Source organism: Macrobrachium rosenbergii, chromosome 11 (genome assembly GCF_040412425.1).
Source record: "Macrobrachium rosenbergii isolate ZJJX-2024 chromosome 11, ASM4041242v1, whole genome shotgun sequence".
Classification (NCBI taxonomy): Eukaryota; Metazoa; Arthropoda; class Malacostraca; order Decapoda; family Palaemonidae; genus Macrobrachium; species Macrobrachium rosenbergii.
In genome coordinates, this window is record NC_089751.1 from 18,352,135 (window position 1) to 18,372,134 (window position 20,000).

Below are 20,000 nucleotides of genomic sequence, written 5' to 3' on the forward strand. Positions count from 1 at the left end.
TGGAATGAAAGCAAACACTCGGCAAGCATTCCATCTCAAGCGAAATTGAATGTCGCATGATTAGAAGGGAAGTGTTTACCTCCCTTTCGGGCTGATTTTCTGTTAAGGCTCAAGAGACGAGGCTTTGCCCGTTTTAGGTTTATTGGGGTATCTTTTTTATTATTTCCTTTCTTTCAATCTTGTTAAAAAATAGAACTAAATAGTTATGAAAACTAATATGAAAGCAAACTGTTATAGTAACAGTGAGGAGAGTCATAAGTATTTGTTTTTCTTAATTCAGGCCGTAAGTAACAATAATGACGTATTTATGAAGCTCAATATGTACTCACATTCTCTTTCAGAGGGTAACAACAACAACAGTCTAGAGCTGTCATCGTCCAGCTCAGGGTCAGCCCTTCTCACCACAGGCCCCTAGATTACTATGTACAATGTAGGTACTTCGGTCTGAGCTTCGGCACTTGGTTTTTCGAGCACCCATATACTACGGTAGTTTTTGGAGACTGAATAATAATAATATAATAATAATAATAATAATAATAATAATAAATAATAATAATAATAATAACGCTGTGAAAGAATGAAAAAGTCAAATACAAAATTGGTTGGGTGGTTTAGACTGGGAAATCAGAGAAAATGGAACTGCATGCGAATTCAAGAGCTGATATTTGTCCAATAACACTTCTATTACCATACGTACAAATTCCCGGTATGGCAATGAAACCACGTCTAAACTATTTTGCCAATCTGAGAATACAGATGATAACAGCTAGCCCCCTTGTAGTTGGAAGACCAGGAACTACTGGAATGAAAGCTATACAACGGGAGGAAGGAGAGGGGAGCAGTGGAGAGTTATGGTAAATAAAACCCAGACAAGACGTGTGTTTTGAAATTTCGAAGAGGCCCTTTGTGATAACAATGACGATTCTTTCTATTTTGGAACTGGTATCCAACTTCCCTGAGTGTGGGAGTGAGAGGCTTGAGTGGGATAAAGGATAAATGTAATTTTACGAAAAGTCGAGGCCCGATTAAGTGCTGTAAAAAAGAGGGACCATTTTTTTTTTTTTTTTTTTTTTTGCATTTTGCTCCTATTCTTGTCATTATAGTTACATTTCAGTTGCATGCAATGGATCGATTTTCTGTTACTGCGAGAGTTCGTCATTCGGCAACTGATGCTTTTTCGGTTTATTTCCTCTTTCATACTGACATTTACAATTTGTTCTTTAACTTTTCTTATCACCACTATCAATGTACTTTTCCCATATCCCCATGAAAAAATTTATCATTTTGTTTATACATAACTGTCTACTGAGAGGCTGTGAAAAAGGATAAATTTAAATTTTATGTAAGTTTCGTTTTTTTTTTTTTTTTAATACAAAAAGAACCCGTAAAATGAGTAATATCTGGAGACTGAAATTCGAAAAACAACTCTAGATCATCATAGCCACAATGACTCACACGTACTGTAATATACCGAACCAAACAACCGTCATTCATTTTCAATTTAAAGAGTCCACGAGTAGACCTGAAAGACGGAGAAGGTTTTTTTTTTTGGTGGGGGGGGGGGCGTCAAAGGACTTTTAAATCCTCGCTTCCGGTGACAACCTTTAACGAAAGTAACTCATTAAACTCACAGACTGTTAACAACCACCATTTTTCTTCGTCCGAGTTTCGAAAAACAAGCAAAGTTACATCTTTCATCTTTTCTCCTCGTCGCGGCCCGTGCTACTCGCACGACTTGATATATTGAAGTCGTTGGCTCCGAGGATGGAAAAATCTTTACGTCTCCTCTGTGCTTTTGATGTGCCCGGAAGAGATATTTATTCCTCTTTTCCTACCTTCTCTTTGTTTACTTTGCACGCGACTTTAATACTCAGTTCTTGAGGTAAATTGTCGAGGTGGAAGATAATAATATGAGATGAAATTCAGTATCTGGCATTCGTTTTTAATTAAAAAAAAATATTAATTATCCTAAATAAAATCAATATCTTCCGGTATGTATATTTACATTGGAAAGTTCTGATTGAAATCTGACCTCAAAGTTTCGGTATTCATCGGAATAAACACTTCTATTATAGGTTTACTGTCAAGAGAGAAGTCCGTGTTTAATAAATAAGTTGACAATTAAGAATCCGCATGCTGCAAATTTCCCAAACTATTTAGTAACGTGTATCTTACACTAGACACCTAGTCATTCAGTGTGTAAAACTGCATTACGAAAGTATGCAACTGGAATGAAAAGAAATATTACACTGCACGGGATAATTGCACGTTAGTAGTCTTCTTCCTTTTATTTTTCATTATCGGAATGTTTAGATATATTTTATGGTGTGAAGCGAATTAAAAGGTTTCCAGTGAAACGATAAAAAAAAAAAAAAAAAAGATGGCCGTTTACTACAGTAACAACTTCACATGGCAACTTTTTTTTTTATTTCTGTAACAACGTTTTCTTCATTCACGTAATTTTACAATGTTCAAAAAATTTACGGTTTGAATTTAGAGAGAGAGAGAGAGAGAGAGAGAGAGAGAGAGAGAGAGAGAGAGAGAGAGAGTTCAGACTGGCGAGACTCAACATCGGTGCTGTGATGAGGAAATCTCCTCATGTCAAAAAATTCACTGTGACTAAGTTGACCTAAGTAGTGTTGATTAGTCTAATTTGGTGGGCAACAGACATGGCAGAGAAGAACTTAGACCACAGATGCACCATGGATTTTTTTATGACGTTGACTGATGTCGGTCTCCTCTTCCCAGATTCGACATGTACTTATTTTCTTCTTTTCTTTATATCTATATATCTATCTATTATCTGTCTGTCTGTCTGTCTGTCTCTCTCTCTCTCTCTCTCTCTCTCTCTCTCTCTCTCTCTCTCTCTCTCTCTCTCTCTCTCTATATATATATATATATATATATATATATATATATATATATATATATATATATATATATATATATATATATATATATTCTCTCTCTCTCTCTCTCTTTCTCTCTCTCTCTCTCTCTCCTCTCTCTCTCTCTCTCTCTCTCTCTCTCTCTCTCTCTCTCTCTCTCTCTCTCTCTCTCTCTCTATATATATATATATATATATATATATATATATATATATATATCTCTCTCTCTCTCTCTCTCTCTCTCTCTCTCTCTCTCTCTCTCTCTCTCTCTCTCTCTATATATATATATATATATATATATATATATATATATATATATAATATATATATATATATATATATATATATATATATATATATATATATATATATATATATATATATATATATATATATGCAATGCATATATGTATGTACAGTATGTATGTATATATATAAACTTAGTGTATGCATGTCATAACTTACTGCTTCACGGGATAAATAACGTGAGGTATTACGGAGAACTTAATAAATCACTCGAAGGAATAAAATCCTAAATATTGTTACCCATGCCCATTATCTGTTTTTTTTTACATCATTTTATTCAATAAAATGTGAAAGTCATCCGTATCGCCGAGTTGCCATAAGTAACTTTCTATGCGCATCTAAATACAGCCCTGTATAGTTATGATGATTCTTATCTCTCTGCAAGAGCAAGAAATGGTTTGTTAATGTTTCCCTTTCTTAACCTGTTTGTGTGTACACGTTCCTAGAAAACATTCATAGCTATGTAGTTGCCCACTTACTCATAAAGAAGCAAGGGCTTACAAACATTGGTACCCTATAGGAGTCAGTGTTACGGTATACATGTATACAATATTCTATTTCCAACCAAATAGAAGAGACACTAGAAAATTGACAAAAGATCCTTTTAACCTTTAACAAAATTTTGCGCTATAGTGTAAATGAGGCACAAACAGCGTTTCGCTCAGCAACAAAATCTTATATATACGTTCCAGGATTCCGTCATTTTTGGAGACTACAGTGTTCTTAATAGATAAATACTAACTTAGACAAGACAACGTAATCATATTCAGTACTGACTGTGATAATGCTGGAAATCTCTATAAAAACGATCATTAAAATATACGTACTCAATAAAGGAAAATAATCTGAAACAAAAAGATGCTTCGTTGTTGTGCAGGGAATATACTTCACAGATATTATCATTACTTTTCGGCACAAAGGAACCCTTTTTCTAATATTTTTAATTCCGTGAATACTCTATTTCACTCTCTTTGTTCCTCGGCGTCCAAATATCAAGCAGAGCCATAACCATCGAAAAGGTGTTTTATGTTCGCTGTGTTGCCATGAAATAAACTTCGGAATATTTTTCGGGGCTATTTTGAAAAATCCATTGAGCTGCAGCTCATCCTTTCATTAACAAAAGCTGTGGAAATGTTTTGTTGAGTTTGTTATTGATCTTCTCCGTAAACATGGACAATGCCACTCGGTTCTTTCTTATTTTCAATATAACAAGGCACAAGTCCACCATAAAGGACTTGATAATCAGTTACCGGATATTAAAAGACTTCTGTTTATCCATTATAAATTCACTTACCACAGAACCGGTGTGAAAAATTAATGAAAGTTTATGAATTTTGTATCAGCATCAATTAAAAGCAAAAGCTTTCGGTACGTCTGGAATGTTATTCGCAATTCTAATCAGTATTCTTTATTCTAGAATTCAATACTTTCTGCTCTGTTTCATTGCTTTATAGCAGCAAAAGCCACAGCCATTATCTAGACATAAGCATATATTAATGAGGTACCGAGAATTATTACTTGGACACTTTATTCTTATTTTTTAATTCGCTACTATATCACTAAGGTAAAGTGAGTGGTAATGGTATTTTAAGTGTAAATACATGTATGTATGTATGTATGTATGTATGTAAGTATATAAATATGTATATATATACATACACACATGTATATATATATATATATATATATATATATATATATATATATATATATATATATATATATATATATATATATATATATATATATATGTGTGTGTGTGTGTGTGTGTGTGTGTGTGTGTGTGTAAAGAAATCTGCACACTAACGAGAAACAAGAAAATGCCCTCTAGAAAGAGAATATTATTACCGACGATAAGTAATTATTTCATTCCGAATGTGAATCTAAAACGATGGAGATGTTAAGAATGTGATCGTTATTACAACAGCGAGTTTTAATTGATAAATAAATCTGCACATTTTAAGATTCGGACCTCTATCCACTTGGATTGATAGGGTAGGTAGAAAGTTGACTTATTCAATAACATCTGATGATACGTAAAAATAATATATATATATATATATATATATATATATATATATATATATATATATATATATATATATATATATATATACATATATACATACATACACACACATATATATACATATACATATTTACATATATAATACACACACACACATATATATATATATATATATATATATATATATATATATATATATATATATATATTATTTTTTACATATCATCAAATGTTAGTGAATAAGTCAACTTTCTACTTCTCTGTCAATCCGAGTAGGTAGAGGTCCGAATCTAAAAATGTGCAGATTCATTTATCAATCAAAATTCACTGTTGCAATAACGATCACATCTTTTACATCTCCATCGTTTTAGATTCACATTTGAAATAAAATAATTACTCATCCTCTATAATATCATTCTCTTTCTAGCGTGTATTTTCTTGTTTCTCCTTAGTGCGCAGATTTCTTTATACTAAGTATAAAAGAAATTATTGCAAAACCTACTGACCAACTAGATGAATTATTATGAAATTCTAATATTTTCGAGGTCTTATGACCTAAAGCTAAAACCATCTTTCCAAAAACTTTTAACATAAAGGGAAGGTATCTATGTCTCATACCGCATGTGGAACTAACATCTAACAAGTAAAAAATGCGCCTAAGTTTCTTCAGCGCGATCGAGTTTTCTGTACAGCGCATAATCAAGGCCACCGGAAATAGATCTATCTTTCGGTGGTCTCGGTATAATGCTGTATGAGCCGCGGCTAATAAATCTATAACCGCGGCCCGGTGATAAATAAATAAATAAATAAATAAATAAATAAATAAATAAATAAAAAAATAAATCAATAAAAAAATAAATAAATAAATAAATAAAATAGATAAATAAATGAATAAAAACAAATAAATAAAAATACATCAATAAAAATAAATAAATAAATGAAAAAAATAGATAAATAAATAAAAATAAATAAATAAAAATAACTAAAATAAATAAATAAATAAAAATAAATAAATAAATAAATAAAGAAAAAATGAAAATAAATAAAAAATAAATAGATTAATAGATAAAAATAAATAAGTAAAAATAAAAAAAATAAAAATAAAAATAACAAATAAGTAAAAATAAATAAATAAATAAATAAAAATAAAAAAATAAAAAAATAAATAAGAAATAAAAATAAATAAAAATAAATAATCGAGATGCACGATTATGGCTAACTTTAAACTTAAGTAAAATAAAAAAAACTACTGAGGCTAGAGGGCTGCAATTTGGTATGTTTGATGATTGGAGGGTGGATGATCAACACACCAATTTGCAGCCCTCTAGCCTCAGCAGTTTGTAAGATCTTATGGCATACTGAAAGATAAAGCCGGCACAATAGTTTTCTTTTACAGAAAAGTTTCACTGAATCATGAGCTATTTTCAATGGTCATAGAAAGCTAGAGAACAAAAGGAAAAAACGGTTTTAAAGGAAGAAACTTCTAGCAATGAATTAATTTTTGACGGTATATTGAATTATGTGTGTGTTTATGAGGCCAAAGGCTTGACGTACCGTCTGATTACTGATACTCTTTCATCGGTCTTCCTCTCTCATATCCTCGAGCACTGGAAACGCAAATAGAGCCAGTTATTTTCACACTTGCTTTTAAGGAAAGCTTTGTATATTTGCAATGTATGATGTACAAGAAAAGCAGTTGTAATGGATAAGTTTTTCCTATTTTGTTTTTCTAGAATATACATTTTTTTGACTCATCATACTACTCTACTTTCCTCTTTCCGAAAAAAACAAATGTTCTTTTTGTTTATCATTTTAGTAGTTACGATAACTTTTTTTCATCATATTAATTTAGCTTACAATAAATTATTTAACTCATTCACTGGAAGGTCTTTGTTATTTCTCCTTTGCATCTTTAAATGTGTTCGTTTTGAATAGGTTTTAATCATTTTATGCCAAGATCTCTTGAAGTAATTAGTTTCGATTAGACGAGCTGCAGCCTTCCCTTTCCATGAACACCCAATTTTAAAGGCGAGTGTTGTAAAGCATCTTTGGAGGAAACATTAGTTTCCATGTGAAAAGGAACGTATCTAGAGATTCACTTCTCTATTTTTTCTTAACATTTTCTGTACCTTCCTCTTTTCATGCCATCCGGCTTATTTCGCTCTTAAATACAGGTACTCTTCAAATGGAGAAAGCCAGTCATCCGATTTATATCTTCAGTTCACTAAAAAGCGCCATCAGTTTGTAGATGAAAGGGACATTGGTATTTATTTTTCTACGTCCTGTTATTGATAAGCATAGCGACGGCGAATTCTAAAGGCGACAGGAAGGGATAAATATGTACTTTTTACCTGCTGTTATCAATCAGCATAGTAGCGGTAGCAGCAGCGACTACTATAAGGCAACAGGAGGGGACAGATGTGTAAGAGGGAAATACTGTACAATTTACTGACAGAAGCACTCATTCAGGAAATGGTGAAAAGGTAATATGTTTCGGTGAAGAAAAGCTATCACCTTCCTTACAGAAAGAATATAATAATTAAAATCCTCTATATAACTGATATGATCAATACTAGTGAACTGTCGTTTCTAGTAAATATGTCAATACTGCAGATTAATCAGTTTGCAATTAAATATTTGTACATATAGAAAAAAAAGGATGTTTCGTAATTGCATTATCTTAAAAACGCTTTCGAATTCTGATTATGGAGACCTTTATCAACCGCTATACTAAATTCATGAACGTCATCTACATGAAAAACGGTATATATTATTTTTCAGTAAACTAATTTTACTTAATTTACTAGATGGATTACGATAAATTAATGCAATTATCCCTGTCGTTATAAAAGTTATTTTTCGAAACGTCATATCATTACTGCTCGTAGATTTGTGAAGACTGAAACAATGAAAATATTTCTTCTTGCCTGGCGTTTTTTCTATGTATTTTTATAAGTGATTTTATTCTGGAGTGTTATACCCGTCCACACATAAAGCAAACAGACATATATATATATATATATATATATATATATATATATATATATATATATATATATATATATATATATAATATCAAAATACTGTACAGTTTACCATTAACTGGGAAAAATTTTAAGAATCTAAAACCATTAGAAAAATGAACAAAAATTATGGCATACTCCTCACACTTAAACTCACTGCACAAGAAACAGCTAACTTCAAAGCAAACAGCCTCTTCCTTATAATTAGAACGTCGTACAAATGTGTACAAGAAATACGTGATTCTCATAAACATGGGAAACACGCATTGTTTAACGAATTTCTGCCAAACTAATTTCAATTTATAGTGTACTTACATCATGTATAATACCATTTCTTCTTTTAAACTAAAATGTCATAATGCACTTTATTTGAAATTAGAGCAATATTCACATTTACTTACCAATGCCATATGGAAATGGTAGTCTCATAGTCACTGGGCTGACAATATGTACTGGAGCCATACTTCGCATTTTTCTCTGAAAAGTGTATAATAAAAACTTGTGAGCACCAATTTTTCAAAAGTAATTAGCTATCAATCGATCTGTCCTTGCTAGGCGATCTAATATACCTGGCCTTCCTTTCTCTTTGAGCATATGTACGATTTCTCTTTTGCTTTCCTCATAATTACCGCACCATTCATATCACTAATTATTTTACTGGGCACACAAAAGATAAATACAAGGTTCTGGGCACAAAGCTCTTTGAAATATAATTAGCTTTCTTCCGTGTAAAATTTTAATGTGTAACTTAATATTTACAGCAGTATTATCTCGATTTAACTGTAAAGTATTAACATAATTCTACAATGAAAAGTTTCTACTGGAGATTGTTAATGTGAAGAATGTTTAACAATCAGATGTTACTCTTTTCAGTTGAACTACTAGTTGCCCATTCTAAGTCATTTACCAGTCTTTCTACTTATAACAAACTTTTACAGTTATATTAGTAATGGAAGCTTAACCCGTAACAATAAATTAAGAGCAATCAGGAGATAATCAATGTCTAATATCTGAAATTTTTCTTACAACAGAATACAAAGGATCTTGATGCGTGCCACAATATCAAAAAAGAAAAGACTTATATTAATGATAATGTAAAATGTGAAATGTAGCTTCTTGAAATTCGTTATGAATGTGATACACAGTATCTCAGATCAAGACAGCACGGGTAATGATACTCTTGTCTGAAATAGAATAAACCTGATCAATGCCCCAAACTTTTTCAAGTAATGGTCGTACTTCCCTTGTTAGAAAGTTTGTCAGTTACCAACACATTAAGAGCAATTAGTCTCCAGTTTTCTGAGCCCCTTTTCACACCTCCTTTAGAAAAAGTTGTGGTCACGCCTTTTTGCTGCGCAGTACAAAGGCCTTTATTAGCTTATATACATTTAACTATAAATCTAAAGTGATCAACTATTCTATTTAAAACTTTTAAATACTAAATTGTTAGGCTAACCCTCAACACCGGGGGAAAGATATTTACTAGAATCTGCATTGTATCGAGAGGCCGAGATGTACGAACAGACCTGAAGAAATCTGCCGCCAAAAGTACTCGGAGCAGCTTCAAAGGGAAGACGCACTTCCTTCCGCCTTACGAAAGTCACGACTGAGTTCTCACCCGGTCATCCAGTCAACTTCCTCGCGGAGCCTGTGACGTCGGTGAACTGTCAAGGGGACCACGTGGCGAACTTGACCATTATTAAAGTGTGCCAAAGAAAGTCGTGACCTTTTATTTTATTTCAAAAGAAGACTGACCGGACATGCATATTAAATTTTATAGAGGAGCATATATATATATATATATATATATATATATATATATATATATATATATATATATATATATATATATATATATATATATATATATATATATATATATATATATATATATATATATATATATACAGGAATATTTGGAATGCAAACGAACCAAACCGTATGATGTGAATCGACCCTGACCTAATTTCCCGGTTCCTGCCAGGATATCGAAAGGGAGGGAAAGACGATATAAAGAATAAAGGAAAATATTCTGTGTAAGAAAATGGAAAGAATGCTGATTAGTCATCAAAGGTAGTCCTGCCTCATTTTCATTTTTGTGAATATATATATATTTTTATGGACTCTAAAGGCATAATTTGACCACAAAAAGAACTTGCTTTATTTTTAGTTTGTTTTAAATAAATTTTTCGACTTTCATTAGCTTCTTTTATCATTGTATTAATGTTTCTGGCGTTTCAGTTTGCTAATTGTAAACAACTGGTAACCAATTTCAACAAATTAACTAGAACTGGAAGTAGGAAATGGGATGTAGAAATCCTTTTGAATTTATGAGAGAGATATTGGATGATTCAAGAGATGAAACAGTGTCTGTAGAAAAATTTAACCAGAATTCCAGTGAATAACCATCTCTTTGATAACAACGTATATGAATCAGCAAGAGAAACACAAGTAAAATATATCGCACTCTATAATGAAAATATAATTGCTATGTACACACACACACATATATATATATAAATGTATACATGTATGTATATGTATCTGTGTACACAACACTTCTATTTTCATTATAGTGTGAGATATATTTTACTTGTGTTTCTCTTGCTGATTCATATACGTTGTTATCAAAGAGATGGTTATTCACTGGAATTCTGGTTTAATTTTTCTACAGACACTGTTTCATCTCTTCAATCATCCAGTATCTCTCTCATAAATTCAAAAGGATTTCTACATCCCATTTGCGGTCTTTAACAATTCCTCTGTTCATTTCCTACTTCCAGTTTTAGTTAATTTGTTGCAATTGGTTAACAGCTGTTTACAAGTAGCAAATGAAACGTTAGGAACATTAATAACAATGATAAAAGAAGCTGATGAATATCGAAAAAATTTATCAGCATTCTTCTCATTTTCACACACAGCATATTTTGCTTTATCCTTTATATCATCTTTCCCTCTCTTGCGATATCCTGGCAGGAACCAGGAAATTAGGTCAGGGTCGATTCACATCATACGGTTTGGTTCGTTTGCGTTTCAAATATTCGAAGGCGTTCACACTTAACTTCTCGAAGATCTTCTCAGTTTACTCCAGTCTCTCTCTGTCTCTCTCTCTCTCTTCCTAGATATATAAAACCAAGAAATATTTTAATAAATACCTTCATGACAGTGATGCTAAAATTACTAATGATACAGACAAAACTGCTGAAAGGAATATATTTTTGTGAAATAGAGTAATAATAATAATAATAATAATAATAATAATAATAATAATAATAATAATAATAATAATAATAATAATAATAATGTGTAAATAGACAAACAAGAACTATCATACGGTTCCAAGCACATCAGGTCTTTTGAAAACGATCAAAAAATATACTTTTAATAACATGAAACATACTAATAAAAGCCTTTATATGACTGTTAATATTTTACCCTGTAATAATAATAATAATAATAATAATAATAATAATAATAATAATAATAATAATAATAATAATAATAATGCGCATGGCGCTTTTCATTGTTCCTTGTGGCTTTTGAAAAATTTCATTAAATTCACGTCTCTCACGACTTGTAGAGTGTGACTTTCCCAGGCCAGAGCTAAAGATATGGTATGCCAGAGGAGTAATGTTTTTTTTTTTTTATTTATTATTTATTTATTTATTTTTTTTATAATCCAACGGGTCTGATACGTCCCGGAGTTCATACTTTCCATCAGAGGTGAGGATAGTTTTCATACATACTTGTTTCATTCTTTAGTTTTCTTCCAAAATAATCCTACCTAGATGAGTGAAAGCCTTTGAAAGAACGTCAAGTGTAGAGCATCTTCAGTGATGCTCACATGAAATTAGTCAACGTACGAAAATCAAACAAAATAAACAGTATGGTCTGAATGAGGTCTATGATGAAACACCTAAAAGACCCCAGTCGCTGTTTGTAAAACGTCCCGAAAGGACGATCTTTGAAGTCGCAGTTAAATGCGTTATCCGATTGGCTAAGCTGTCACGCTAGGACAAGGTCAGTTTTATTCTTGAATGATTACGAGCTCATATCACAATCTGCTATTTTTCAAAGAATGTTCGTTTTAGTATTATGCCAGTCTAACAAATTTTCTTTTATAGTGGTGAATTTGGTTTAATTTTGACGATGAATCTCCACAGGCTTAAAGACCTTTAGATTTTTCAAAGGCATATGAGGTTACTTCTTCACTTCTTTCAGGCTGGACTGCAGCCTCGGTCCTACATTCACGAATATTCGGATGTTTAGCGGGGCAAAATGCATGGATTTTGGGCGAGCAGCCACCAGGCCATTTACAAGAAATTTGGGTAAGGAACCACACTTTAATCTCTTCGTATTGATATATTACGTTTTTCACTTTTGCTTTTAAGTATTTTAAACAACTTACATATGTTTTTATTTTTCTTGTTATATTTGTGAATTCTTTTTCATATTTATATAAGAATATTAATTTTTGTAGAAAATATTTGAATATTGTTTAATGAAAGTTTTACTATCAAAACGATACAGAATGGTCGAGGGCTAATATTAAAGGTTTAGGTATATATGTTCACACGTTACTTCCATAGTAGTGCGAGAAATTTAGGGAAAAAATAGAAACTTTAAAATGGAAATATCCTGAGCCCGTAAGTATTACAGTACTTGTCTTCTCTGAAGTCACCCATCAATCAGACCGATGATAAACATCTGGTAAATTAAAACTCTGTATAAATACAATAGACTTCACCACAGACACTCTTCTATACAGTTAATATCACACTGTAAACACAAAAATCTTTAGTTTTATGAAAAAGAGATTAGGAAAAAGTCTGTCTGATAAGTCGAGATTTGCCAGGCTCGCAAGCGATAGCGACAGTTAAAGAGATAAACAGTCTTCCAAGAAAAGCCTCCCGTATTGATAATTACGAACGACGATATCTATGGAAATTTATATTCAATTAAACATGATCATAAAGCTAAGAACCTCGGTTTGAAAGACTAGGTGAACAAGAAATTATTACACCTATTGACGTAATGATCTACAAGTATTAAAGAAGACAACTGCGAATTTGAGATCATTATTTAACCCTACAATAATGCTTGATTTCTTATTATGCATGAAACTGATGTTATCAGTGGTAACAATGAATTCGTAGCTCCTTAGCGAAAGAAGGTATACGTGATTAGCTATGCGTGTGCCTTTAAATGTGCCAACTAGCACAGCTACTACCAAGTAAATGACATCTACCATACCACAGAAATATGATAAATTATGCCTTTTCCCGTTTTTTATGTGTGTGTGTATATATATATATATATATATATATATATATATATATATATATATATATATATATATATATATATATATAAAATATATATATATATATATACATTATTAAAAAATTGTTAAAGTTTATTTAATTCTATATGCAATAATGACGTAAGAATTATTAAAATTAGATACTGAAAAATATCATAAAATTATATTTTTCAGTAGTATCTTATTTTAATGTTAATTCTTACGTCATTATTGCATACAGAATTAAATACACTTTAATTTAGCACCCACTGGGCAAATAATGAATTCCAGGAAGCAAGTTCCCAAGTGATTAAAGTTACAAACCTACGACAAAAATTAAACCATGGTTAATTCAGAAGGTTAATGAATTTTAGTTAAATTTATGACATTACTTTTTCTTTCGCTAGACCTTAACTGGCTAGACATTGCTTATGGGAGATCTGCTATGATTAAGAACTGTTTATGGGATATCTGACGAGATGCAGCAGCGCTTTGGGGCGACACGAAGTGATCTGACACTGCTTTTGGGAGATTTGTTGTGGACTGGCAGTGTTTCAAGAGATACAAAATAATCTTGGCACAGCTTAATGCAGAGCTGACTCGATCAAATGCTGCTTGGTGGAGACTTGAGGCCATTTTCCACTTACAGACTACATTTCACTTTTGAAAGCCGGAAATCGCCTCCCTGATTTCCAGAGATGATGGCTTTGTGTTTACTATAAAAATGACTTACTTGTTCAAAAATATGGAAAGTGTGGTTTTCGATGAAACCTGATAGCAAAGTCATCTACCTCGTGAGATTTTTATCACCTCGATGACATTAATGGATGCAATGATTTCTGTAATGTTTTTATCACTGAATTCATAATTTCAGTATTTTAGACGATGCATTGGCCATTATCAAAAAGCATGGAAAATTCTTTAAGAAAATGGAAGGGATTTATATATAGCAGTTACAAAAAAAGCAAAATACTCCTGGAAGAACAAAAAATAAAGATATACTTGATATCCAGGAGCAAACATGTAGCCAACAGTTACGTTTAATAGTCGAGACACGTACGCTGTCCTCTTCAAAACTAGAAGGGACAAAGTATGATGTAGCAAAAAGATGTAGGGATAAGGAAATGTGTAGCCCTTTACGCGTGAGGAGATTGGAGAGATGTGGAGGGATGAAAATGTTAGTTCGCGGGTTGCACCTGTGACAATGAATTAGAAACTTAAAATTGTGGCAGTAAAAGTTATTTAATAAAAAATTTGAAAATTATTCGACTGAGAAGCTTATATTTCATTTTTTTTTTTTTTTTGCTGCATGAGGAAAGGAGTACTGTAATGTGTAGTTTGGCAGCAAAAGGTAAGTAGCCAAATGAAAAAGGCTTGTCATAGTTCCCTGGCATACGTGTCTTTGAGTGAATCATAATGAAGGAGATATGCTGAGAATATGATGTAATATCCGTAGTTTCTAAAGAAAATAAGGTTATGTGTACTTAGGCTGTGAAAGAGAAATGGTGAGGAAATGAGCCGATCAAGACAGACACTACTGGAAGATATATATCGACTCCGATTAGTGATCAAGTTGAGAGGCAGAATATGGAAGAGTAAATAAGTGGAGACATATTGTGCTCCAGTTGTAACTAATTGTTACCTGATTGGAACAAAAGTGAAGATGAATGGTCGTTTTCACTTAAGAGGAAGACTTTGGAATATGCCCCTAATTATGACTATGACACAGACAATAGTTGAATAAGAATTACCAGAGATGAAGAGGAACGCCATTTTCTGCCACCGGTTCCCCAGGAAAGGCTTACAAAAATATGGTACGAGGATTACCCATTATTCATCCCCTCGACAACATTCTGCAGCTCCCTTGCATTACCTATCCCGAGAGACGTGAAGAAAAAGCTAACCCGACAAAGGAATGTATGTGTGCCTACGTTCTGAAGGAAATTGTTACGTACAAGACTACGCTCCTGAACAGTTGAGATTTCAATTTTGCTACAAATATGAACCCCAATACGGACTGTTGCCCAGAATGCCTTATTTGGGGTAGATGCAGCTATCGAGACGACACTTAGCTGCGTCTTGATAAGGGCAAAAACGAATTAATTAACACTGCCAAGATGTCTAACTGCCAAAAAAAAAGCCTCAAAAAGTAGTGTTCAACAGATGTAGAACCAGTTTTAACAAGATGGCAAAGATGTAAGGATATAGTACTCAAATGCAAAAACTTCAGTTCCTGGGATAAATACCAAAAGCGCTAGTGTAAGCACTATGATCAGCATCTTCCGCAGCTCCACATCCAAAACCAATATCTGAACCACAAAATTTTAAAAAATTAAATGAAGTACAGAAGGAGTCACGGCGGCAAGATAAACCACAAGAACGAAGCCAGCAAACATCAACTGCCTCAACGGTAAATCTTTCAAGATCCACCATTACACCTTGTCTCCTACCTCCTTCTACCCTCTCTCCCTTCCTTTCCTCTTTTCCTCCTCCCTTCTTTCCCTGGGAATAAGTTGCCATGAAAATAAACCATTAAACTGTAAGTTGTCTCAAGGCAACTTAACAGTCTGCCAAGAGAAGTGCCAGCTTAAATAACGAGGAATAAAAGAACAACTTTCAGCAGAGGTAATATAAAAATAATGAGTCAGAAACCTTTTATGAAGGCATTCCCTACACCCGAAAGGTCTTATATATAAAACCATATCGTCCTTGTACTCTATACAAATCTCCCATTATAACGACAATGGAACAGTAGTTATTCTTTTTGAGTAATTACCTTTCTTTCTCTCCGGGTTTAGTAGTTGTCATGATTGTGGAAACTACAAAAAATAACTTATTTAGTTTACGGTTAATGATTGTGGAAGCTAAAAAAATAACTTTTTTTAGTTTATGGTTAATGATTGTGAAAACTAAAAAAAAAAACCTTTTTTTTTTAGTTTACGGTTAATGATTGTGGAAACTAAAAAAAAAAAAATTCCTTTTGTAGTTTTCGGTTAATGATTGTGGAAACTAAAAAAAAATTTCCTTTTGTAGTTTTCGGTTAATGATTGTGGAAACTATAAAAGTAACTTTTTTTTTACTTTACGGTTAATGATTGTGGGAACTAAAATCAAACTTATTATTTTTAGTTTACCGTTAATGATTGTGGAAACAAAAAAAAAACTTCTTTTTGCAGTTTCGGCTAATGATTACGGAAACTGAAAAAAAAATTCTTTTTTTTAGTTTATGGTTAATGATTGTGGTAGCTGAAAAAAAACCTGAACTTAGGAATATTTTCATGAGTTCCTCTTTTTTCATTACTAGCCTTCCATTTCTCTACCAGCATTTTTATGTGCTAAATTTTTTCCCATCTCTTCCTGGCCTCTCTGGCCATACCAGGACTTGCGCTTATAAATATTTTTTGTTTCCTGATGGGCAGCGTAAAAGGGTTTTCACTCGCGCTTTTTATTTTTTCCCTTTCCCATTGTCCAGGTTTTCACTTCCCTTCAATAAGTTTTAACTGCACTTGCTGGCTGTTATAAAAGCAAGAGCCTGTACCAATGTAATGTTGACTTTTATCTAAAATCGCAAGAACGAGATCATATAAATACATACATGAATACATACATACATAAACAGATAAAGAGAAAGAGAGAGAGACAGACACACACACGGAGAGAGAGAGAGAGAGAGAGAGAGAGAGAGAGAGAGAGAGAGAGAGAGAGAGAGAGAGAGAGAGGGGGATTTACTTAATTTTGAGTGAGGAAGGAACAGACACTCATTGCCTCTTTGCTACCTCTAATTTGGGTTCTGATCGGTAACTAACTAAAAGCAAAAATGTATCAGGTTTTCTAGGAAGTTTGCGGATGAACCAGGAAATAAAACGTGTAATTTTTCAATTAAATAAATTTAAAATACTGTACATTTGGTGTTATCAGGTTCTTGAATTTTGTTTCCAGCGACTGATTTTAACTTATTTGCTATTCGTCACGCCAACCATCGAAAGAAAGCTTGTAAATGAGTGGGTGCCAAAGGGTGATTGGGTATCTGCATCGCTCAGCTGTCAGTTTCTGCCAGTTTGAATACTCGAGATTAGGGGCTTCCTTCAAGGACGCACTGACACTTGGCTTGCAATCCAAGCCTTGGAATGAACGAGGGGAGTAATTGTAAGCGAACTAGATGGTGTTTAATGTCTTATTGCTTTCAGAAATTCTAGGTCATTTCTTAAGCTGCGACCACATGTTTGGATTTAAAAGCAGCAATCTGCACGGCTAGCTCAGAATCATAAGGGTTTGATGAAAGGTTTGAGGGAGATGACGAAAGACTGCCTTACATAAAAAAAAGGCAGGTTTGAAAATCTCGGCGAGTTTTTTTTATGCAATGGGTTATCATTTAAGCTAGGACGTAATTAATGATGAAGAGAACTGTAGCTATATAACTGATACAAACTTTTATCAGAAAACAAACGGATGTTTTAGATTTCAACAAATGGGCAATGTAGGAAGAACTCAGTCAGAATAAAGGAAGAACGACACCCCTGCTCACATTCCCTATGTATGGCAGAGATTTTTATGAGAGAAGAAACACATGGGTTCCAAGCTCATATTTAATCAGTATCACCTGTCGTGTCAGTAAAAAAAAAGTTACTTTCCTGTTCTTTCGCTTGTCACTGTTAATTGTTTAAAATATTTCAGATTTGCCAATACTGCATGTATTACTGTTAAACAAACATTTTTAGAAGGGCTACTTGAAACTTAGATATCACTAAAAGGGTCTTCAAAATGAAACTTAAGAAGAATTTTCTATGACATTAAGAAACACAGAGGTATTTAAAAACACAGAATCATTTTTGCACTACTACTGCCATAAAGAATCAACACAACAGAAGAATGCTGAATTTTATTCATTTATTTTTTTCTTTTATGTAGATATTCTATGCATATTTGCGCAAACTTGTTAAGAAGACGACAAGTGTTGAAAACATAGTGGTGGAAACGAACATGTGGAAATAAGTTGTTTGATAAGGAAGTAAGAATGCAATACAGAGATATTTCCTTTTGCTCTTCAACAAACTGATAACTTTCAGCCGTCCCTGACGTAAGCTTACATTTTACGATGCAAACGACTACGAAACAAGGGCAAAAAGAGCCCCGCAGGGATGCAAAAATTCAAAGAACAGAGACAAAAAATACCAAGAAATGGAAGCAACAAGGCCACGCATGGTATATTGAATGGGCCAGTTTTATTTAATATTTCAAAGCTAAGGGCAGAATTAATTATGCTAAACAGTAAAGGGATACCGAATATTGAAACTGATGAACTAAGTTCTGCATGCTTAAAGTATCTACTGATGGTAGCTACCGAGTCTTTTACGAAGGCCATAAGATTTATCCCAGTTGTCTCTCATTTATTCCTTTTTTCTTCCCACTACTGATACGCTTAAAACAGTGCATATAAGCAAAGAAAGCAAGAGGTAAGAAACAATCCACACAGTTGCTTTGGTTTACACATACCACTAAACTCCTGTACAGGTTGTATTCATGTAAGTGAATTTTGAGGCTGGCATTCAAAAATGCTTTAAAAGTTTCCCGATTGCACACATATTACTGTATCAGATGTGAGTTTAAAATTTATTACCAATAACTTCTAATCTTGTGCACCCCTTTTTGACTCTCAATATTTCACTGAGTAATATCTTGATTTATGTGATTTTCATTGCCACCTTCATATCACCTTTAATTCCCTTTGTTTATGAACTGGATGTTCTTTAGTCTAAATCCTATGCGTTTATATCCCTTAATAGCGGCTACATTTGTATTGAATATGGTAATGCAGCCCTTATACATGCATCACGTATGTCTTCTGTTCGCCAATGAATACTCTTCTTTTACCTTGAACCATTTTCCATTTCACTCAAAACGAAGGTATATTTTCACATTATTACTCACTCATTATCATTTTCGTTACTCACTGTCAACAGGGTGCAGACATTGTACTTCTACCAAGGCCTGGTACTTAAAAAAAAAACAAGATCCTCCTCTCCCTCTAGACTCCATTCAAGTAGGTGCGTAAAAATTTCTTGGGGTATCTCTGACTATTCAGTTGCTTCATGTTCAGCATCACCATACAGAAACTGTTCATGACCTCTTCTTTGTGCTACAGACATAAACATATTTTCCACAACTTTTATTTGATTTTAGGTCTTATTTCTATAGCTTGTTATTCATTTACCATTATTTGCTGATATATATCAATTCAATCTTCTGTTTCCCTTATTTATATTAAAAGAATATTTACTGTTTTTACTGACTGTACATACTGTATGGCTTATTAATCCCCGATACAATTTTTACTGATGGCTCTATATTTTTTGAAAGCTTATTAGAAAAAATACATGACATTTAGGCGTCTTCCATAAGAATGTATGTTCATTAGAATTATTCCTTTTTTAACTGAAAACCCTTCTTTCAAGT

General features: G+C 32.7%; 1 long non-coding RNA gene across 1 annotated transcript in view; it reads right to left on the reverse strand.

Annotated features, from left to right (window-relative positions):
• LOC136843214 (uncharacterized) overlaps window positions 1–20,000 on the reverse strand; it is a 155,837-nt gene that overhangs the window by 25,698 nt on the left and 110,139 nt on the right. Inside the window, exon 7 of the long non-coding RNA XR_010854481.1 lies at window positions 8,648–8,723. This is a non-coding gene — a long non-coding RNA (uncharacterized lncRNA). The remainder of the gene's footprint in view (window positions 1–8,647; window positions 8,724–20,000) is intronic.